This window comes from Carlito syrichta, unplaced genomic scaffold (assembly GCF_000164805.1).
Source record: "Carlito syrichta isolate Samal-C Ts95f unplaced genomic scaffold, Tarsius_syrichta-2.0.1 Scaffold309285, whole genome shotgun sequence".
Taxonomy (NCBI): domain Eukaryota; kingdom Metazoa; phylum Chordata; class Mammalia; order Primates; family Tarsiidae; genus Carlito; species Carlito syrichta.
Genome location: NW_007253381.1, coordinates 341,596 through 348,790, shown reverse-complemented (window position 1 = coordinate 348,790; position 7,195 = coordinate 341,596). Strand labels below are relative to the sequence as shown.

The 7,195-nt window shown below is 51.1% G+C and overlaps 1 protein-coding gene across 2 annotated transcripts in view; it reads left to right on the top strand.

Moving 5' to 3' along the window:
* The first annotated feature begins 1,139 nt into the window (after window positions 1-1,139).
* SEMA6A (semaphorin 6A) overlaps window positions 1,140-7,195 on the top strand; it is a 131,717-nt gene continuing 125,661 nt past the window's right edge. The window contains exon 1 of one of the 2 annotated variants that reach the window (XM_008067088.2): window positions 1,140-1,890. The gene's annotated coding sequence lies outside the window, so the exon portion shown is untranslated. The remainder of the gene's footprint in view (window positions 1,891-7,195) is intronic. The other variant, XM_021717097.1, reaches the window with a different exon arrangement.

The window sequence follows — 7,195 nt, the reverse complement described above, 5'->3', positions numbered from 1 at the left end:
GTACACGCAGAAACGACAAAAAAGGAACGTGGACTTATTTGGGGCCCTAGCCCCAATTAGGGAACAGGTACAGTTTCTAATATGAGGGCACTTTGGCCTGAGTGGGACTGAAACCCCGATCTCTCCACTTGCTTTTCTCGGCCGACCCCATGACTAACAAATCTCTCTCCGAAAACTCCTGAGCCGCCTGATGTTGCTTTCTTTAAAGGCTGCGACTACAGTCCGCACCATCTGCGAAGCTCACTTGGGGAGCGGCGGCCGCGGCGCGCACTTGCTTGGGGGCGCAGCTGGGCGCGCGCGGCGGCCGGGGAACCGGGGCACGGTGTCGACTGACGAGGTGGCACAAGCCTGGAACTGCAAGGCTTCTTGGCGATCGAAAGTTCAAGTTGTGCAGGAAGCTGTGCCTGCCATTCTTCGTGTGGTTGTCACAATAGCGCCTCGGAAGTCTTCGCGATTTTCTTCCATGAAGCTACTGTGTTCTCGCTGGACTTGTGTGCGTCTTATTTCTGAACTTTACTTATTTCTAAGGTCAGTTCGCACATAGTGGACTTTAAAACCAGGAAGTTTCAAAACATACTCTCGTCATTCACAACACCATTCTCCGCACCGTAGTTTATTTGCTTACTTAACATGCTTTCTTAACGCGTGTACGTGCGTAACTGAGAGCTGTGTTCTTCCCAGTGTATTTTTAACCGCACCGGCTTCTATCCAATTCATCTGGGTACGCAGAGCGTCCATCGCTTCTGGAATCTATCTCTTGATAACAGTAATCAGAATTAGAAAGGCTCGCCTCATGCCTTAAAACTTTTCCATTTAAGAAAATCGATGAACAAAACCTTTCTTGTAACTCTCTCATGCACTACGTCTATTTTTATTTATTTTTCTGATTTGGCAGGACTCAGCAATGCAGTCCGGGATTTCCCCCCCCCCCCCCCAGCTAGAGCAGATGTGGGGGTGGCGGAGATAAGGGCTGGGCTCCTGCCCGAGTCGCCCCTCGGGGCGGAGGATCGTGGTGGCAGAAAGCGGCGTGGGCCAGTCGGTCTGAGGCTCCACCCGCGGCCACACCGCGTAGGTTCTCCTCTCCGCCTCTCTCCCTCTCGCACTCACACACCCTCCACGGTTCTCCTTCGGGTCGGAGCAGACGCCAGCCAAAGGAGGCGGGGTTGCAGGAGGCGAGTCGGCTTTGCGCAATCCAGTCCGGGACTTGGCTCCGCCCGGGAGCGGCGGCCTCTCCGGTGACAGAGGAGTAGTGAGCGGCACGGGGTGAGGCTGCAGCCAACTCCGCTCCCCGCGCACTCGGCTGCCCAGGCGCTCGGGACGCAGCAGCGGCGCTCCTCCGCGGTGCCCAGCGCCCGCGATGCCCGTCTAGGAGCGCGCGGCAGCGGCCACATCCCCACGCCCGCGGCACCGCGCTCCGGGCCGCAGAGCCGGGTCAGAGCTGCGCACCCCTGCCCCAGCCCCCACCCCGCCCCCCGCCCTGAAATGACTTGTTAGTCGGCGCAGACACCACCGAGGGGACTCACCGGAGTGGAATCCGAGTGGAATTTGCATTTGGAGAAGAGTTTCTTGAACAGTTGCCCTCTTCCTCGTTGGTTTTCTTCCTTTTCTTCTTCTTTTTTTTTTTTCTTTTTGGGCTTCTTTATTTTTTCCTCTCCCCCTCTCCGTCCGTCACTGGAGATGAACACAGCGCGCTTGCATCCCAGAAAGTAGTCGCCGCGACTGTTTCCCCTAAAGAGACAAGCACACATGTAGGAATGACAAAGGCTTGCGAAGGAGAGAGCGCAGCTCGCGGCCCGGAGAGATCCCCTCGATAATGGATTACTAAATGGGATACACGCTGAACCCGTCCGCTCCGAGCCCCGGCCGCCTGTCCGTCGATGCACCGAAAAGGTACGGCCCGGGCGCCCCGGCGCGCCCCACCTCCGGGGCAGCCGGGCTCCAGCCTGGGGGTCCCGGGGCCGCGGCTAGCGCGTGCTGTTGGCTTTGTGGTGCCTGCGTTGTATTTTGTCTCATGTTTCTGTCTCCCGATCGCTGTCCGGTCCTGGGGGAGCAGCTGTGAGCCCTGCCGCTGCTCCTCTCTTCCTTACGCTCCAGAGGCCGCCGGGCTCGGTGTCGAGAGCTTTCCCACCCGCGTCGCGCACACGCCCGGCGCCGCCCCGGGCCGCGACGGCGCGGATGGTTGCCCGACCCTGGGGGTGTGTGCGCGAGACCCCAGTCGCGTCCTCACTCTCGAGGCAGCAGGGAGCAGAGCGGATCCAAGAGGGTGGGATTCTCAGAAGCGCCCGGTCTCTGTGTCGGAAGCAGGGGAAGGGGCTCTGCCCTCGAGGGCCGGAGGGGGTTGGGTAGACAGCGCTGTTTCGTCCAGCGCCAGGTTTGGATTCTGGGGTGGGAGAAGGGGTTCCGCGGAGACCGTGTCTTCCGCCAAGAGAGTCTTTTGTTGTCAGCATGGGGTCTGGGCTGGGCTCCGTGGAGTGCGGGAAACTTGTAATGGCCCTGGGCACCCGCGCGCCCTGCTTCTTGGTGAGATCCTGGCTCCAGTGGTCGCTGGCACGAGAGGTTCCGGGCTTTGTTTGCTCGAATAAGTGCCCAGGAGAGGCCTCTCGGTGTGGCGCGGCTCCACCGCCCCGAGTCCTGTCCCCTGCCGCATCTCCCAACCCGAACAGCGAGGACAGGGTAGTAACGGCTGCGTCCCTCTCAATCACAGAGCCCTCCACTCGGGGGCTGGCGCACGCTACGCCTTCGTCCCAGATCTGCGCCGTCCCTCTCTGGAAAGGTGGTGTCCCCGGAGGGGGAAGGGTGGAGAGACCTGGTAAGCGATGGCCCTGGGCTTGCCACCAGACTAGGACTCTGTCCCGACCCCTCGCTGCGTCCTAGAGCGGGGCGCTCTGGAGCCAGCCGGGCAGTGCCCACCCACACCGCCTGACCCTGCTGGGGCAGGAAGTGTCTCTTTCCCCGATTGTTTGTGGGCTTCTCAGCTCTTCACTGTGGGAGACGGTCCAAAGCAGGATCCTGAGGTCCCTCCCTCTTCGCACTACCCGAGCGGCAGAGGGGGAGCCAGGGAGCGGTCCCGGACTTGCCGGCAACGGGAAAGGAAACGATTCCGCCGTCTTTCCCGCTCCCTCGCCGCCCCTCCACCCAGTGCCTGCTCTCCCCATTTACAGCGCGGGGTCACTGGACCAGGCGCTTCAGGAAAGTTTCCCTAAAAGCCAGGGGAGGCAGACACGACAGGACTGGAACTCGGCATGTGCAGTTTGCTGGAAACCGGACCGGGAGGCAACCATGTGGACAGCCCGTGATGCAGCTAGAGCAAGGTGCCGGCCCATTGGACAGTGGCGCTGCCTGGTCCGAGGCACTTGCTGGACCAGTTGGGGGGAAGGGATGGATTGAGGGGTGTAGGGGCTGGACTCGGGATGCAGGCGCGGCCGCTGTGGACAAATGCTGTTGCGAAGGTGCGTGTGGACACTGGCCTGGGCTCGCTGGCTTGCAAGTAACCAGCTCCTGGTGCAGCATCATAGGTCTCCTTCGCCCTGCGCGCGATGTTCAAGCTGGCTGATATCCAGGGAGGAGCGAAGCAGAGCCAGGCGTGCGTGGAACGGGGGAGGACCGGAGACTGGAGGGTGCTGTCTTCACAGCCAGGGCAAGTGCTGCCAGGCGTGGTCACTTGCCTTTATCTCAGTGGACAGCCCTGCCGGCCATTCTGCGTTGGTCTTTGGGAGAAAGGTGACTGCTTTGGAGAGCAGTGGCCAGGCGCACACACACAGGCGATTGCTTCTTTTTTTTTTTAACGCCCAATAGAAATCGAGTTGCTACTGAGTGCAATCCGTGAAATGTTTAAAACAGGCGCACACAGACACACACACACTCTCTCTCTCTCACAGAGCACACACTCTTCACACTTGTACGCACAACTTTTTTTGCCTCATATCTGGAAAGCTGCTTAATCCAGTTGCAGTGCTTTGCCAGCAGGTCTCAGAAAAGCTATTTAATGCCCCCCAGCGCTGGTTTTTAAGTCTTTTCTGAATAGGGAAGGACGAGTGCCTTTGCCATGTTTCCCTTGAACCCTAGTAATTGTCAGTCTTCCTCCCCCTGGCTGACACACATCTTGGGCATCAAGTCCGCAGTCTGCCACTGTGATGACAGGCGAAGATTGGTGGTTCCGGATACATTAATCCTCTAATTAGATTTCCCCCCAAAAGTAAAGATGCTTTTGCTCAATTCTGAGGGAAAATGCTCTATACTTTTTACACCTTACCTAAATGGCTACCAGAGGTCAAGATTGCAAGCATTTTGTATGGTTTTTTAATGCTGTGTTTAGTCTGCATGGAGCAGTTTTATGATTTACAGTAAGCTTTGATTAAACTACTCAGGCACCAAAGTTAATTATTAACCTAACCTTAAATACAGTGGCAGAACCGTGTCTCCACCTATTAACCTAAACTATCTATTAAAAAATAATTGCACTATTTGAATTTGGTTTACCCATGTTTGTTTATATGGTAACTTTTATTAGAATCTTGAGTAACCCCTACTCCCTATCATTATTTTGGTTTTAGGACATTCTTGAATGAGGCACTTTGCAAACCAGTCTAAAGCAGAAAAGAGTGAACATTAGACTTCAGACCTCCCTTTTGTGCTATGGATATTTTTTGAACTTGATGTAAACAAGCGTTCTACTTTGTTTATCTACAGTACTTTGTAGTGACAATCTTCCCCACATGTCTTTACAGATGTGCCACATTCTTAATAATGCATATAGCCCACCTGTGTAATTGATAAGCAGATACCCAAAATCATATCTCAGGAGCCTTCTGCAGAATTGGGTAACACCTCACCTTTAAATAGGTTAAAAATAGATAAGAACCATATAGAACATTCAAGTAATGAATGAGTGAATGAAGGACTATATGAGTTGCACATATTTCACATTTCTCCATTTACAGTGGACAGTTTATTTCTCCTTAGGGTGAACAAAAAAAGTCTTTCAAGTAAGTGATTATTATAAAATGGCAACAAGTTCAATTTTTTATTTACACAAAACACACACCCCTCAAGTTCTTTTAAAGTCTAGTAAATGTTTTTTTCCAACATTAAAAATTGCCTTCATTGAGTAAAAATAAGGCATCTAAATTAAGAACTTGTATTACATTCAAAATAAGTGCTCATGCTTTAAAAGTAAAAGGGTGATTGCAGTTTTATATGAAATGGAAGGAAAAACACTGTTTTGAACCAGGAGGTAAGTCAATACATTGTGGTTCAGTTCTTTTCAGAAAAGTACAAAAGAGTGATGATGGGACAAGAAGTTTTTTTAGAACTAGATTGCCAAGAGCTAATATAGTCTCCTCATCTTATTTGTTTGCAGGAAGGAATCACAGAACAAGCCAAACTAATTGCAGATGCTCTAATTACGTATCTGCCATTTGCACAATGTAGAGTCTGTCTCTGCACTGTCCTCTCCCCACACCCTTCTTTAGGTTTAGGCAATTTACTGTCCTTCTCCCAGCGTGGATGCTCCTTGACATATTTACGTGGGCACTCTGTGTTGTAGCAGCCACATTTGTGCATGCCAGGAGGTGAATTCTTGAAGCATTCTGCTGAGCCCACCATATCAGTCAGCGCCCCCCACTCTCTTGGGGGTGCCTTGGAGCCAAGTTGTCTCTGAGATATTTCTATTTCAGAGTGAAGGCTTTTCTCGTCTGCCTTAAAATGTGTTGCAAGAGCAACTAAGCTATTCTATGCTGGCAACCACATGGTTGCCTCTTGGGGATATGGTAAGGTAGGGAAAGGAGGGAGGCATTTAATCCCTTTGCAATGGGCAAATAAGATGTCATACCACACAAACCTCAAGGGGTGGAGCTCAGGACTACTTCTCTACATTGGACTATTATATAGAGTCTATACACAAGGGTATCTTGCCTTTTGAAACAGATGAGCTCTTGCAAAACTTTTTTATTATAATAATTCCAATTATACTAATGGAGAGTGTCATATAAAACTATAACACACTGATGATTCCCAAATAGCCTCTTCAGCCCAGACCTCTCTCCTGGACCTCATAAATATCCAGTGCTTACTGGGTAGTTAGTTCCTCTTGAACCCTCATAGATATCTTAAACTTATGTTCAAAAAGTCTAATTCTGGATCTTCCTCCCCCAAATCTGCTTTTCTCATAATCTTCTCATTCTTTGAGTTGCTGCCCCCCCATTGTAGTTCTCCTAAACTCTTCTCTCTCTCACACCCATATTCATTGTGACCTCAAGGCTGTTGCTCTCCACCTTTGGAATGCATGTGAGCATCCCCCAGTCTTCCACTTCTGTGGCCCTCACATTGGCCAAGCCACTGTCCTTTCTTCCTGGGTTTTTATGCCAGCTTCCCAATTAGTCTCCCTGTTTCTTCTCTTGGCCTCCTATGGTCTGTTCTCAACACAGCAGCCAAAACACAGCAGTGATTTAAAAAACAAAAACAAAAACATAAAACCTAAGCCAGATCAGATAACTTACATTCAGATGTTTTCCATCTTATTCCAGTAAAAGCTAAAGTCCTTCCTATGGCCTCTGCACCCCACATGATCTGCACTCAGGCTGCCATCTTTCTGACCTCCTCTCCTTGGGCTTCCTTGACTATGCCAGGTATGGCATATACCTGGGGTCTTTTGCAGGGGCTCTGCACTTGCTTTTTTATGGCTTGGGACAATTTTCCCCCTGATAGTGACATGTGCTCCACGTATTCTTTGGGTCTCTGTTCCAATGCCACTTTCTTAGCAAAGTCTTTTCTGATCCCCTTTTTTACTTCACCGCCCCTCCGCAACATACACGCTCCCCACCCTTTGGCAGGCCTCATTTTTTTCTTAGCACTTTTCACAGTCTGACAAACTGTGTGTTGTCCTTGTTGATTTTCTGTCTTTCACTAGAACATGATGCCATGAGGACAGACATTTTTATGTTTTATTCACTCTGGCACCTTAAACTGTGCCTGACACATCATAGGCCATCTATAACAAGTGTTTGTTGGATGAATAAACAGTGAATCTTTTTGCAAACAACTAGTCTTTATTTTATCTCTTTTGTCAGCCTTTGTTTTTCCATATCATGTTCTTACCAAATGAGACCCTTCACTTCTTGCATGAATGTGTGTGTGTATGCAGTCTTCCGTGTACATAGGTGATATGTCTCATGCCCCATTAATGGAACATTCACTG